Source organism: Talpa occidentalis, unplaced genomic scaffold (genome assembly GCF_014898055.3).
Source record: "Talpa occidentalis isolate TD23 unplaced genomic scaffold, MPIMG_talOcc4v2.1 talOcc4.15, whole genome shotgun sequence".
Taxonomy (NCBI): Eukaryota; Metazoa; Chordata; class Mammalia; order Eulipotyphla; family Talpidae; genus Talpa; species Talpa occidentalis.
Genome location: NW_023601543.1, coordinates 71,042,108 through 71,058,195, shown reverse-complemented (window position 1 = coordinate 71,058,195; position 16,088 = coordinate 71,042,108).

Genomic DNA, 16,088 nt, shown 5'->3' with positions numbered 1-16,088 from the left:
GCGCGCAGCTTCGCAACCCAGCGCTCAACCGCTGCGCCACCGGGGAGGAGGGGGCCATATTTTTTAATGAAATGTTTAATTTTACTTTTTTCATTCAAATGTATTTGACATAACCGTGAATTTAAGATGTACAACATGTTAATTTGATACATTATATATACTATGACTGTCATTCTAGTAATAATTAGCACTTCTGTCATGTATAATTCTTTTTTCATGGTTGGATTAATGCCATATTTAAAAAACTCATGATTGAAAGGAATAACGAAATAGTCCCTTTGGTCTGTGTTGAGAATATCTCTATAATTAGGTTTAAAAATCAAGGTGGAAACTCAATTACAATTCCATTGTATTAATGTGAAGTTCAAGAGTATAGATTTTGAAAATCATTACAGAACTCTTCTAAATGAGGGTTAATAAACAAGCTTGAAAACAAGATCTTTTCAAAATAAATCACTTTCGAGGGCAGGGTTATGGTTTGTGTACCTAAGAAAATTTGCTATCTTTATAAAATTTTGATGCCATTTTTTGAAAGATTTATTTATTTATTTATACAAGCACTGGGTACAGTCAGAAGCGCAGGAGGGTGAGAGAATTCACCAGAGCCAGAGCGGGGAGCAGAACAGGCAGACTGAGGAAATATCCTGCTGAGGGGAGCAGCAGAAGAGGTCTGCCGCGCCATGTGGGACCCTGGCTTGCTGGCCAGGGATGGAACCAGCGCTTCAGAGGCTTCGGGCAGCTTCGCAGCCCAGGGCTCAACTGCTGCGCCACCAGGGAGGCCCATGATACCATTTTTTCACTTTGAATTGTAGACTTATCAGAAGTAACAAAATAGCACAGAGTCCCATAGGCCCTTCTCCTAGCTTCCCCCAATGGTATTATGCATCTGGTATAATACCATGATACCATTTTATGTTAATAATGGTTTTAAGTTTATTCAGGATTTGCAGCAGAGGAAACAAGCTGATTGGCCAAATAAATTCATCTCAGATGTAATTTCATCTGGTTCCATTGAAGAAGTTTGCATACACAATGAAGGGTGACATGCTCTTTTAAGATAAATGACCTTTAATCATAGATTATGTAAGAGATGGTAATTTGTGTATGCAAGAGAACCCTTCATTAGTTAGAATATGTTCTGTTTAAACTTCATCTACTTTAAATTTAACATAGTACGTAGTGGTTAGCTGATCAACCTTTGGTTCTCTCCAGATTCGTATATCCTCACAATTTGAGTCTTCTGTATTCATTTTGCCTATAATTAATGTGACAATCCTTAAGTCATACCATAAGACATTCAATTTTGTAGAATAAATTGTGCTATTCTAAGAGATGATGTGGCAGTTTAAAATCTAATGATACTCCTACATATTAATGTCTCAATATAAATAATCATTATATTCACTATCTGAGATCTGCTCAATTGAAGTATATATAAATATTTTGGCAAAGCAGCCCATTCACATGAATGGATGAACAGAGCAAGATTTCCAGTATCTTGCTTTAGATTTATAATCTTTTCTTGTAGGCATCTTAAATTTGCCTCCCAAGGCACACTGAGACCTCAGTGATAAGAATTAATAAAGTGAAGAAGAGAACTATCAAGGCCAAGTCCAAGAGAGCTAATTTCCCACACACCTGCTTGTAGGGAAGCAAGTTTAGCATTTTTAAACAATCTCCACAACTGAATCCTTAAACATGTTGTTTTGATCTGTGCATCTGTTTTTCTAGGGGCGGAAGGAAAAAAAAAACTTCTGCAGAAGAAACATCCCTAATTCAGAGCACATCATTTACTTTACCTTGCTATGTCCAAAAGCAAGTGAGATAATTTCAACCACATTTTAAAGAAATATCCCTTACGTGGGGATTTGCACTGAGCTGACCTCTGCTTCTTGTAGACTGTGGTGTTGCCAACCTAGTTGGCTGGAACTCAGGACATAGTCTGGATCGAGAAAAATTTTAAAGGGTGGAGGAAATCTATTTGTGTTGTAAAGAAATGATGTTGATGTTTTGGACTCCGTCAAAGTTTTTGCTTGCACGGAAGTTTTACTTTGCATTCTGAAATGTACCAAGTGAAATGTTTATTACTTGACTTAATAACATGAAATTAATAAGAAAGGAAGAATTGCCAGATGATAAAATCTAAGTGATATTTCAGAACTAGTACTTGTTCTGTTGGACATCGAAAGCCCTCTAATTATGCCAAGCAGGAGCTATTTAATACATATTGGAGTTATTTAACACATTGAATATAGGGAAGTAGGGCCTCCCCGGTGGCGCAGCGGTTGAACGCTGGGTTGCGAAGCTGCCCGCAGCCTCTGCAGCGCCGGTTCAATCCCCGGCTGCTCCCAGGCCACTGGAGGAGGGTCCCACATGGCGCGCAGACCTCTCCTGCCACCCGCTGCTCCCCTCAGCAGTGTACTTCAGTCCTTCTGCCTGTTCTGCTCCCCGCTCTGGCTCTGGTGAATTCTCTCACCCCCCTGCGCTTTCTGACTGTTCCCAGTGCTTGTATAAGTAAATAAATAAATCTTAAAAAATATATAGGGAAGTAGATGCTTACACAATCATTGGAAGGATCAGAGAGGTAGAAGTCTTGGGGGATGGGCGTCTGCTGTGCTCTCTTAGATCACACTGATAGGACTGAGATCCAGAAATGAGGAAAGGCCGGGAGACTCCAGAGAAGCATCTAGTTTCCCTCACCAAGCTGGAGTGTAAAGAATGTGTGGAATCTAGCTATATTGAAAATTCATATCTGAAACAAATGAGCTAAATAAAACAAAAATAAACTTAGACTCTAAGACCAAGGTAGTGGTTACCAGAAGAATAGGGGGTGGGAAAGAATAGGGAGAGTGGGTAAAAGGGTCAATTGTATGGCAAAGGATAGAATTGGACTCTTAGTGCTGAACTTTTTTTTTCCTTTTTTTAAAGATTTATTTATGCATACAAGAGCTGGGGTACAGGCCAGAGGTGTGGGGGGTGAGAGGATTCACCAGAGACAGAGTGGGGAACAGAACAGGCAGACTGACCGAAGTACACTGCTGAGGGGAGCAGCGGGCGGCAGGAGAGGTCTGCTGTGCCATGTGGTTGGCTCCCTGGCTCGCCAGGGATCAAACTCATGCTCCAGAGGCTACGGACAGCTTCACAGGCTGCATCTTAACCTGTTGTGCCACCAGGGAGGCCCTCTTAGTGGTGAACTTAATCTAGTACAGACAGATACTGATTTATGATGTACACCTGAAATTTACATGTTATAATGCAATGTTACATCAATTAAAGTCACACACAGATTTCCTATCAGTCCCCCCTGCTGTGAGATATGTCTCCTCAGATGTCCAGATCTCACATGAGAATTTCAATTTCATTCCCTAGTGGAAGGCCCTCTGGGAAATAAGGTTTTCACCCCTCTAAACCTTTGTAATAGGAGGAAGCGTAAAGAAGGGATGGAACAAGTCCGAGCGTTCATGGAACAGTGTCTGGGGCACAAGGGCCATGAATGAATGCATTGAGAAATCCCGTCTATAAGGTCTGTGATTCAGCATGTCCCAAAGAATACTTCATGGAACATGCATTTTGCAGTCATCAGTCAGGAAGAACTGGGACTCGGGATCAAAGGCCTTTGGAGACCCCTGCCTCCCCATCCCCTGAGAGGCCCTGTGCACACTGGCCTCGGAGACAAGAGAGGGTCCCTGGCAGAGAAGCCAGCTTTCCCTTTCTGGGAGCACTGGTTTTCCTCCACAGTGCTGATCTGTGGCAAGTGGCTTAGGGCACCAGGGGACCCATATTTGTCACATGAAAGAACAAATTCTTCTGAATAAAGAGAATTTGATATAGTGGTGAGAAGTTGGCGTTTTTTAATAAAAATAAAAGGTGCATTTTCCCTCTGTCTAAAGTTCAAATAGGAGAATTTCAGGTGTAAAGCACTGACGGTGAGATCTGTGAGCCCCACGGAGGAAGGGGCCCCTGTGACATTTACAAGCAGTGTTTCTCAAAGACAGATCCTTGTATCAGAATCACTTGCGGGAGGAGTATCCTATTAAGCGAAAATTCTGAGGGCCTCCCCGGTGGCGCAGCGGTTGAGCGCTGGGTTGCGAAGCTGCCCGCGGCCTCTGCAGCGCCGGTTCGATCCCCGGCTGCTCCCCTCAGCAGTGTACGTCGGTCCTTCTGCCTGCTCTGCTCCCCGCTCTGGCTCTGGTGAATTCTCTCACCCTCCCGCGCTTCTGACTGTACCCAGTGCATGTATAAACAAAAACAAAAACAAACAAGCAAATAAATAAATAAAACATGCCTCTATTTTAAAAAAAAAAAAAAAAAAAAAAAAACGAAAATTCTGAGCCCCTCTTGAGATTTAGTGAACCAGAATTCCTGAAGATAGAATGTGACTATTCACGTTGTTAAAACAGAAGTCCCATTGGGCCTCCCCTGGTGGCTCAGCGGTTGAGCGCTGGGCTGCGAGGCTGCCTATAGCCTCTGCAGCGCTGGTTCAATCCCCGGCCACTGGCGAGGGTCCCACCAAAAAAAAAAAAAAAAAAATAGAAGTCCCATCATTTTCATTTTTCCCCATTTTTTTTTACATTGCAGTAAAATAGATAAAGTGCACGATTCAGTGATATTAATAATACTCAGTGTTGTGCAACCTTTACCACTGTTTCCTAGCTTGCATCACTCGGAAGAGAAACTGTAATCGTGAAGCAATAGCTCTGCTCTCCCCATCCCCCTGGTAACCTCTAATCGACTTTCTGTCGCTATGAATTTGTCTATTCTAGCTCTGTCATGTGAGTGGCATCGCACCATGTGTGTCCTTTTGTGTTTGGCCTGTCTCATTTGGTGCAATGTTCTTAAGGTTCATCTCTGCGGCATCAGAACTTCATTCCTTTTTGTAACAAATGGTGGAATAACATTGCAGTGTCTGTAGAGGCCACATTTTATTTTCCATTCGTCTGCTGCTGGACTCTTCTCTCGCGGTTTGGCGGTGGTGAAGACTGCTGCCAGGAACGGTGCTGTACAAGTACCTGCTTGAGTCCATTGTCAGTTCTTTTGTGCGTATAGCCAGGAGCAGAATTGCTGGGTCATATGGTAACTTTATGTTGAGCTTTTTGAGGAATTAGAAAGCGGTTTTCTGCAGCAGCTGCACCACTTTAGATCCTACCTGCAAGCACAGTTGTTCTCGTTTCTCCATATCCTTGGCAACAGTTGTTCCTTTTTTTTTCTTTTTATAGTCATCTGTTGATAATAGGTTTGAAGTGGTATCTCACTGGTTTGGATTTGTTTTCCCCTGATGACTAATGATGTTGATTATCTTTTCATGTGCTTATTGGTCATTTGTATATTCTCTTTGTACAAATGTCTATTCATGTTGTTTGCCCATTTTTTAAAGATTTATTTATGCATACAAAAGCTAGGGTACAGGCCAGAGGCATGGGGGGGTGAGAGGATTCACCAGAGACAAAGTGGGGAGAGGAGCAGGTGGATGAAATACACTGCTGAGGGGAGCAGCAGGCAAGACAGGAGAGAGCAGCTGCGCCATATGGGTAGCTCCCTGCCTGGAGATTGAACTCGTGCTACAGAGGCTGCAGATTGCTTCATAGTGCAGTGCTTAACCCCTTGCGCCACCAGGGAAGCTCCTGTTGTAGCCTTTTTAAAAATGAATTTGCCAAGGATGCATTGTTTATTTCTGGACTATCAATTCTATTTCTGTGACCTACCTGTCTACTCTTAGGCTAGTACCAGACTGTTTTGGTTACTATAACGGTGTAGTAAGTTTTGGCAATAGTAAGTTGAGTCTTCCAACTTTGTTCTTGTGCAAGATTGTTTTAGCTATTCAGACTCCCTTTACATTCCATATGAATTTCAGAATCAGATTTTCCATTTCTTTAAAAAAAAAGTTTTGGAAAATTACAAAACACAAAGTTTTGTAGTTTCAATATGCAAGTCTTTTTACTTCCTTATTTGAACTTATTGCCAGGGGCCTCCTCAGTGGCGCAGCAGTTAAGCGCTGGGTTGCGAAGCTGCCGGCAGCCTCTGCGGCGCAGGTTCAATCCCCAGCTGCTCCCCGGCCACCGGAGGAGGGTCCCACGTGGCGCGCAGACCTCTCCTGCCGCCCGCTGCTCCCCTCAGCAGTGTACTTCAGTCCTTCTGCCTGCTCTGCTCCCCGCTCTGGCTCTGGTGAATTCTCTCACCCTCCCACGTTTCTGACTGTACCCAGTGCTTGTACAAATAAATAAATAAATCTTTAAAAAATCAACTCATTTAAAAATAAATAAATAAACTTATTGCCAGGTATTTTATTCCTTTAGAAGTAGTGGTAAATGGAATTGCTTTCTTATTTTCCTTTCTAGACTGTTCATTGCCGAATATGGAAAAACAGTTAAAGTGTTTGTGTGTATGTGTGTGTGTGCGTGTGTGTGTGTGTTTGCTGTTCTTGCACCTACCATCTTTACTAAATTAGTTTTCTAGAAGCTTTCATGTGAATTGTTCGGGATTTTCTATATGTGAGATTATGTTATCTGAGAGTACAGATTGTTTTAGCTATTCATTCACAATATAGATGCTGTTTCTTTTCCCCATTGCTCTGGCTGGAACTCTCAGTACAATGTGGAACTGCAGTTGTAAAAGCAGCTATTCTTATCTTGTTCCTGATCTTAGGGGGAATGCTTCTAGTCTTTCACCATTGAGTATGAGGTTAACTGTGAGATTTTCAAACATGCTCCTTATTGTGCTGAGGAAGTACCCTTATATGCATAGTACTCAGTGTGTTTTTAAAGATTTATCTATTTATGCATACAAGAACTGGGGTACCGGCCAGAGGTGTGGGTAGGTGTGTGTGAGAGGATTCACCAGAAACAGAGCGGGAAACAGAACAGGCAGATTGACCAAAACATACTGCTGAGGGGAGCAGCGGCCGAGCCAGGGTGTTCTGCTGCGCCATGTAGGTAGCTCCCTGGCCGGGATCAAACTCATGCAGCAGTGGCTGCGGATAGCTTCATAGGTTGGGTCTTAAGCCCTTGTGCTACCAGGGAGGCCCGGTATTGTTGAGTGTTTTATCATGAAAGGGCATTGAGTTTTGTCATATGACTCGAGTCCATTGAGATGGTCATGTGTGTCTCCTCCCTGCCCCCCCACTATTAATATGATGTACTACATCAGTTGATTTTCTTATATTGAACCACACTTGCATTCCTGGGATAAAATCTACTTGGACATAGAATATAATTCTTTTAATATGCCATTGGATTCTATTTGCTAGCATTTTGTTGGTGATATGGGTCTGTCATTTTCTTGTGATGTCTTTATCTGCCTTTGTTATCGTATAATGCTAGCCTTGTAGAACGTTAGAAATTCTGCTCCCCACTTCTATTTTTTTTGCAAGGGTTTGAAAAGGGTTGGTATTAATTCTTCTTTAAATGTTTGCCAGAATGCACTAGTAAAGACTTCTGGTTCTGGACTTTTATTTTGGGGGAGAATTTTGATTACCAATTCAGTGTCTTGGCTTGTTGTAGGTCTGAGATGTATTACTTCTTGAATCAATTAGGTAAATTGTGTGTGTATCCAGGAATTTGTCCATTTCATTTAAGTTATCAAATTCATACTATTCTCTTACAATCCATTCTATTCTGTTAACATCAGCTGTATGCCCACTTATATTTTTGATGTGAGATTTTTGTATCTCTTCTCATAGCTCAATCCAGCTAAAGGTTTGTCAATTGTGTTTTTCTTTTTGAAGAGCCAACTTTTGGCGTCATTGTTTTATTTTTCTCTATCTCTGCTCTAATATTTCATTAGATCAATAAAATCTACTAGAAGGATTTTCCTTGTTTTGGTTTTCATTTTTCTAACTCATCTATGTGTAAAGTTAGGTTACTGATTTGAGGTCTTTGTGGATTTTTTAACATAGGCTTTAAATATAACTGTTTGTAGTTATAAATTTCTGGGCACTGCATTCCAAAAATTTTAGTATATTTACTTTTTCTTTCATTTCGATGTATTTTTCTAAATATTTATTTATACATACAAGAGCTGGGGCACAGGCCAGAGATGTGGGGGGGGGGTGAGAGGATTCACCAGAGACAGAGTGGGGAACAGAACAGGCAGGTCTGCTGTGCCATGTGGGCTGCTCCCTGTCTGGCTGGGAAATGGAACTGGTGCTGCAGTGGCTGCAGACAGCTTCATAGATTGTATCTTAACCCTTGCACCACCAGGGAGGCCCCATTTCTAAGTATTTTCTACCCTGATAATTTGTTCTTTGACTTTTGCAGCTTAAGAATTGTTATTTTGGGCCTCCCCGGTGGTGCAGCGGTTGAGCGCTGGGTTGCGAAGCTGCCTGCGGCCTCTGCAGTGCCGGTTCGATCCCCGGCTGCTCCCTGGCCACCGGAGGAGGGTCCCACATGGCGCGCAGACCTCTCCTGCTGCCCGCTGCTCCCCTCAGCAGTGTACTTCGGTCCTTCTGCCTGCTCTGCTCCCCGCTCTGGCTCTGGTGAATTCTCTCACCCTCCCGTGCTTCTGACTGTACCCAGTGCTTGTATAAATAAATAAATAAATCTTAAAAAAAAAAGAATTGTTATTTTAATATTTATGCACACAAGAACTGGGGTATAAGCCAGAGGAGCAGGGAGAGGGATCAGAGGCTTCACCAGAGACAGAATGGGGAGCAGGACAGGTCTACTGAGGGGAGCAGAGGGCAAGACTGGAGAGTTCTATTGTACTGTGTGGGTTAGTTCCTTAGCTGGGGAGCGAACTCCTGCCACACAGAGGCTGGCGATAGCTTGGTAACATTGAAACTTTAACCCCTGTGCCACCAGGGTGGCCTCAAGAATGTTTTTTCTCCCATATATTTGTCAGTTTTCCAGTTTTCCTCCTTTTATTGGTTTTTAATCCCATTCCATTATGGTTGAAGATACATTGTATGATTTCGTTTTTTTTTTTTTAATTTAATGAGATATGTTTGTAACTTCGGGTCTATTCTAGAGAATGGTCACATGCACTTGAAGAATTGCATTCCACTGCTGTTGGATACAGTGTTCTCTATGTGTTATGTATAGATGGTTTATAGTATGGTTCCTGTTCTCTATTAATTTATTGATCTTTTGTCCATCGCTTATGCATTTTTTAAAGTGTTGTATTGAAATCTCCAACTGTTGGTAGAATTATTTCTCCTTTCAATTCTGTCAGTTTGGTTCATATATTTTGTAATGATAATGAGTTTCAAAATAGTAATAACAATCATAATGGTAGCTGGCTGCTTCTGAGCATTTAGAAGAATATTCTAGGAAGTATCTATTTGCCTCGAATAGAATAATTCACTTCACAACCCAGTGAGGTAGAATGCTATTATCCACATTTCACAGACAAGTTAGCATTAAGTTTGAGAGAAATAAAACAATTTGTAGATCACACCAGCAGACTGCAGGTGGTACAGGCACTCCATGTCTCCAACTTGAATCTTTAGCCACTAATAGTCTGGGCACTTCTCATTCCTAAAATACAAACAACAGTGTCATAGGAATTTGTGTGGCATTAAAAATGTAGTATGTATATGGGGATGTTTATAAATGGTGGAATGGTTAGTGTAGAGAATGAGGAGTTAATATAGGAGGAGTTAATACAGTATGTCATTCATTGTGGCCATTCAGAAGGTAAACTTTTGTTTTTTGTACCTAAACATTAATCCTGAGAGTGTCTATTGGTAACTACGAGTATCTTGATGTGGGGTGGAAGGACACACTTGGTTTCTTTATTAAATTTTTACCCTTTAGTTAAAATTCTCATTCTGAAATGGAAATATTTTGTGATTTAACAGCAGAGATGAAAACTTTAGCCCCCAAAATTTGCATGTTTTTTGAATGATTAAATGTAAAATTGACAACAGTTGGTAAACTAGGGAAAGTACAACTGTCTTGATTATTTGTGTAGATCTTGGAATTGTCTCGCAGATTTCTAAAGAAGAGCTCCCCATATGTCAGTCACCTCTTTTTCCTTTTTCCTTAGATTTCTTGATAGTGTGATTATAAGTTACATGGGTTTCATAAGTAGAAATAATAATTATAATCTGAAAATTTAGTCAAGTAAGGTATAGAAAATAAAGATTACCTATAATCCCATCAACTGGCTATTAAACTAAGTTTACACTTTTGAAAAAATGTAATATTATGTAGCTCTTTCACAATTTATTTAACCAGCCACATAGTGATAGCTAGTTTATAATTCTTCACTGTAGTAAATAGTACCTTCCTTGCACACCTGTCTGTTGAGCTCCTTAGGAAAATTTCTGAGAACTAGAAGTGCTAGGATTAAAGAGTACCTACATGTATACTTTTTTTTTTTTTAAAGATTTTATTTATTTATTTATACAAGCACTGGGCACAGTCAGAAGTGCGGGAGGGTGAGAGAATTCACCAGAGCCAGAGCGGGGAACAGAACAGGCCGACTGACGAAATACACTGTTGATGGGAGCAGCGGGCCCGGCAGGAGAGGTCTGTCGCACCATGTGGGACCCTCGCCGGCACCCGGGGATCGAACCAGCGTTGCAGAGGCTGCAGGCAGCTTCGCAGCCCAGTGCTCAACCGCTGCGCCACCAGGGGAGGCCTTACATTTATACTTTTGATAAATGTTGCCAAATTGATCTCTGGCAGTATGGGGTGGTCTCCCAGTACAGGGCAGTGCTGGGTATTCCATTTTTATTTGTTGCTCTAGTATTTGTCTCATTAAGTTCCTATTGAATTCAAGTCAGAATGGGTCAGTTGAACATTTTATAACTATGAATTTAAAGTCAGCATATTAAGTTAATAAACATGTACAATTGGGTTTCTTAAATAACCAAAATACTAAATTTATTTTTTTTAATTTTTTAATTTTATATATTTTTTACATTTTTCATTTTTTGCACAATGTATGCATTTTCATCCTGGTTATAGCCCCCATAGAATTCCCACCGCCCCTTGTTTTGATCACACTCCTCCCCCCATGTGTGTCTCTGGTTTATAGTTGCTTGTTGATTTTCATTTTTACTTTCAAAATACTAAATTTAATGTGCATTATACAAAGGCAGCATTTCAGATTCCTTATTTAGTGAAGTCAGTCTCACTGTGGAAATTCTGAATGTGCTGTGAAATGATGAAGATGTCTGTAATTTACACAAATTAAGTCATTTTATTATATCTTTAATTAGTTCTTATGACCTAAACCCCTAAACAAAGAAAATTACAAATCAGTACCAATAGAAACTACATTATTATAGGTATAGTTTAAAACTAGGTGGGAACCCAAAGTTGATGCAAAACATTAAGGACCACTGTGAATCTACAGTAACCAAAGATTGTACTTTAATAGATGAAGAGCTTTTAAAACCTGAAGCTTGTAGGCCTCCCTGGTGGCTTAGGGGTTAAAGTCAAAGTGCTATCAAGCTATCATCACTAGCCACTGCAGCATGAGTTCGATCCTGGGCCAGGGAGCTGACTCACATGGCACAGCAGACCTCTCCTGTCTCCCCTCAGCCGTGCATTTCAGTAGATCTGCCTGTTCTGCTCCCCACGCTGTCTCTGGTGGAATCTGCCCCGCCCCACCTCTGGCCTACACCCTGGTTCTTGGATGCAAAAATAAATACAGCCTAAAGCTTATAGACACTCAAATATAAAATACTTATTATACGTGCCTTCTAATAGCTCAAAAATATTTTACTTACACTTGAAGCTAATTTCTTACCCTTTATGAAAGAATGCATGAAATTCAGAAAACTAGGAATTTGCAATATGCATTAAGTTTCTATTTGGAGAATCCTTTTTAGGAATTAATATTTTTCTTTTTAGCCTTTGGGGTCTAATTTTATCATAATGTTTCAGGGTCATCCATTTTGAAATGGGTATTAATAGCTTGATTCTTTTTATCATTATCATTTATCAATACATATGTGGATGATATTCATTTTGTAAATAATGCTTTTCAAAAGAGGATTCTCGGGCCTCCCAGGTGGCACAGCAGGTTGGGCGCTGCGCTGTGGAGCTGTCCGTGGCCTCTGCAGTGTGGGTTCGATTCCCGGCCGGCCAGGGAGATTCCCACGTGGCGCGGCAGACCTCTTCTGTTGCGCCCGCTGTTCCCCTCAGCAGTGTATTTCGGTCATCTGCCTGTTCTGCTCCCCTATTCTGCTCTGTCTCTGGTGAATCCTCTCACACTCCCGCACATCTGGCCTGTACCCCAGCTCTTGTATAAAAATAAATCTTTAAAAAAAAGTGTTAAAAATTAAAAAAAAAGAGGATTCTCAAATTTTTCAAAACTCTGTAGGTTTTCTTTAACTTCAGCAAGTCTATTCAAAATGAAACAAGTTGAAATGATCTTTTGGCAAGGTAGAAACACCCTGTACCCACTTACTCATTTTGAAAAAGTAGTCTCAAACCAAAAGCATTATCATTTGGTTTCCTCCAGAATACTGTATGGTGAACAGCCATACCAATTATATCTTAATAAGCTCTCCAAAAAATTATGTACACTATAGGGGCAGAGAGGAAATTTCCCCCTACTCTTCTGGGTTCTTCTCAGGCTGGTCAAGCAAATCAAATTAACAGCAGACAGATTAGGAGAAAAGAACAAATTTAATTGCACGGTTATGGAGAATCTTCATGGATGTGTATTGTAAAGCCAGTGGAGCAAAGGAAGGTAAAGTATCCTGAGCTAAGGAATGCAATAGAGGCACAGGGCCTCAGGAAGAGGGGCAGGGGGCACGTGATGAGGGGAGAGGCATGGCAAGAGAGAAGGCTCTGTGGGTAGCTGTTTGCCCTGCTGTGGAGATAGGTTTCTCCCATGAAAGGCAGTTTCTGGTAAAAATCCAAATTCTGGGTGATAACCCCGATTTTCAATTTTCTAGGTAGTTAGGGGTCTTGATTGACCTCAGCTGGAAAAAATCCTCTTGCCAAAGTGACGTGTCTTGGGGAGCGGGGGAGGCCCGTCTGCTGTCCTTTAACAGGTAGTTTGTATGGAAAGCTTTACTTACACACTTCATTAGAAAAGCTACCTCCAATCGAATGTTCAGAGAAAAATAGCATAAAGATCTTGATCAGAAATGTAAAATTTCATTCTCCCAGCACCCCCTCCCTCTCCACCTGTATAGTTTATCTATTGGTGCACGGAGCTGACAAACAACACTCCTTGATGGATACAATTATGAATTTTGCTTAAAATTTGAGGAGAGAAAAATAGAAATCTCACAGGTCAAAAATGAATCATAGTAACGGATTATATGTTTAATACATTATGAGAGATTCTACTGATATAAATGAAATTCTAAAGCGCACAATAAAAATGGAATTGAGGGCCTCCCTGGTGGTGCAGGCGGTTGAACGCCGCGCTGTGAAGCTGTCTGCAGCCTCCGCAGCGCTGGTTCCATCCCGGCCAGCCAGCAAGGGTCCCACATGGCGCACAGACCTCTTCTGCCGCCCGCTGCTCCCCTCAGCAGTGTATTTCGTCAGTCTGCCTGTTCTGCTCCCCGGTCTGTCTCTGGTGAATCCTCTCACCCTCCCAAGCATCTGGCCTGTACCCTGGTTCTTATATGCATGAATAAATCTTTTAAAAAATAAAATAAATAAAAATAAAAATGGAATTGGAACAGCTTGAAAATAAATTAAAAATGAAAATAGTGCTCTATTTGAAAGCACCGCCCTAGTAGTTCATTCCTTAAAACAGTGGTGTGTCTGTTTAAACTTGAAAGCCGGAAATCAAAACAAGTATCTGCACAGTTAAAATGAAACATCAGGTGCATTTACTGCTGTGGATGAAAGTTTTGTCAAAGGTATTTATGTCCACTAACAGACTTTTGAGCACTTACGGCATTTTGTATCCCTCACAAAGAAAAATAAAATCATTTTACCTTGCAGTTGAGCATGACAAAGTTTCTGATGTAGGACACCGGTATCAGTAGCAAGTCCTTGGTCTGAAGTAGCAGAGTGGTTTAGTGGTAAAGTCATTTCAGAAAGTTTCAATGTATAATTTCTGACACAGGCCATTTCCATATGCAATCTGAGACATAACTGTTTCACCATGGACTTTCATTTTGTGTTTCTGTACATTTTTAATAGCTTTGTTAAGAATTTTGACATTAAAATGCTCTATTTTTTTTTAAGATTTATTTATGCATACAAGAACTGGTGTACAGGCCAGAGGTGTGGGGGATGAGAGGATTCACCAGAGACAGAGTGGGGAACACAATAGGTGGATCTACTGAAATACACTGCTGAGGGGAGCAGCGGGGAGACAGGAGAGGTCTGCTGCATCATGTGGGTAGCTCCCTGGCTGGGGGATCGAACTCAAGCTTCAGTGGCTGCGGATAGCCTTATAGGTTGCATCTTAACTCCTTGCACCACCAGGGAGGCCCCTAAAATACGCTATTGATGAGATACAAAGGCTTTGCTGAGCTAAAGGTTTCCTACAGATAAACTACTGCTCTATATAGGCTTCCCCATCTTTCTCGAATGTGTGTGATAAGAGTACTAGACAGCAGCCCTTGCTGGAGGGTGTGACCATGGCCCTCAGGCATGCCTACAATGGGACAGGCTAATGTTCTGCTTGGGCACCTCCTTGTCCATGCTTACCATAGACATGAAGCCTTTCTCCGTTACGTGTCATGCATGACTCTTGAGATGCTAGACATTGTAAATTGTAGATCACATAGTCCATATTCCTAGGATTTTTTTCTCAGCATGATGCATGTGACTTTTTTTTTAAATTTTGAGGTAACATTAGAATCCCCCCATCAGGTGTATCAACACTGTGATGTACCCACCCCCAAATCACCCGTCGTCCACCCCCATAGTCCATGGTGCCTCTTGCCTTCTTTGTTCTTACCCCTTCCTGACTCGCTCCCCCCTCTGGATGGGTCAGTTCTGGAGTCAACTGTCAAGGGTTGGTTTTTGTTTCGTTTGTTTTTAATATATACACTTGTCACAGTGTCGTTTATTCTCCTCTCAGGTGCAGTCCCCATAAAATTACCACCAAGACACCCATGAATTGTCACCATAGTCTCTTGTGCTCTTCCCTCCTGTTTTGATCCTTCTTCCTTTCCCTCCCCAGCTGAATGTCTCTGACTTACAGTTTGCCTGTTAGTTTTCTTTTTTTTCTTTTCCTGAACCTTGTTTGTTTTCCCTATGTTACTCCTACAAGTGAAACCATTGGATATTTTTTCTTTCCTTTTGACTTATTTCACTGAGCATAATCCCTTCCAGAGCCATCCATGTTGCTGTGAATGGCATGAGCTTATCTTTTTTGATTGCTGAATAGTATTCCATTGTTATAGGCCACATCTTCTTGATCCACTCATCTGTTTTGGGGCATTTAGGTTGTTTCCAGGTTTTACCTGTTGTAAATAGTGCTGCAGTAAACATAGGAGTGCAGGAATCATTTTGAATTAAAGTTTTTGTTTCCTTTGGGTAGATTCCTAGAAGTGGGATTGCTGAGTCATATGGAAGCTCCATTGTTAGTGTTTTGTGGAACCTCCACACAGCTCTCCATAGTGGTTGGACCAGTTTGCACTCCCAGCAGCAGTGCAGGAGAGTTCCTTTTTCTCCACACCCTCGCCAATATTTGTTGTTGCCTATATTTTTTTAATAGGTGCCATTCTCACTGGTGTGAGATGGTATCTCATTGTGGTTTTGATTTGCATTTCCCTGATGAGTGACGTTGAGCATTTTTTCATATACCTGTTGGCCATTTGCATTTCCTCTTTAGAGAAGTCTTTTTAGCTCTTCTGCCTATTTTTTGACGGGTTGTTTGCTTTGTTTTTGTTGAGTCACGTGAGCTCTTTGTAGATCTTTGAAATCAGTCCCTTATCAGTTGTGGGGAGTGCAAATATTTTCTCCCAATTGGTGGGGTGTCTCTTTTGGTTATTGTCTTTTGCTGTACAGAGCTATTTAGTTTGATGTAATCCCAGATGTTTATCTTTTCCTTCCCTTTCTTTGCCCTGGGGGGATGAGTCTTTAGTTTCTGAGATATTTGTCATGGAGTGTTTTGCCTATATTCTCTTGTTATTTTTTGGTTTCAGATCATATGTTAAAGTCTTCTATCCATTTTGAGTTGGTTTTTGTGCATGGTGTGAGGTAGTAGTGTTTCATTCT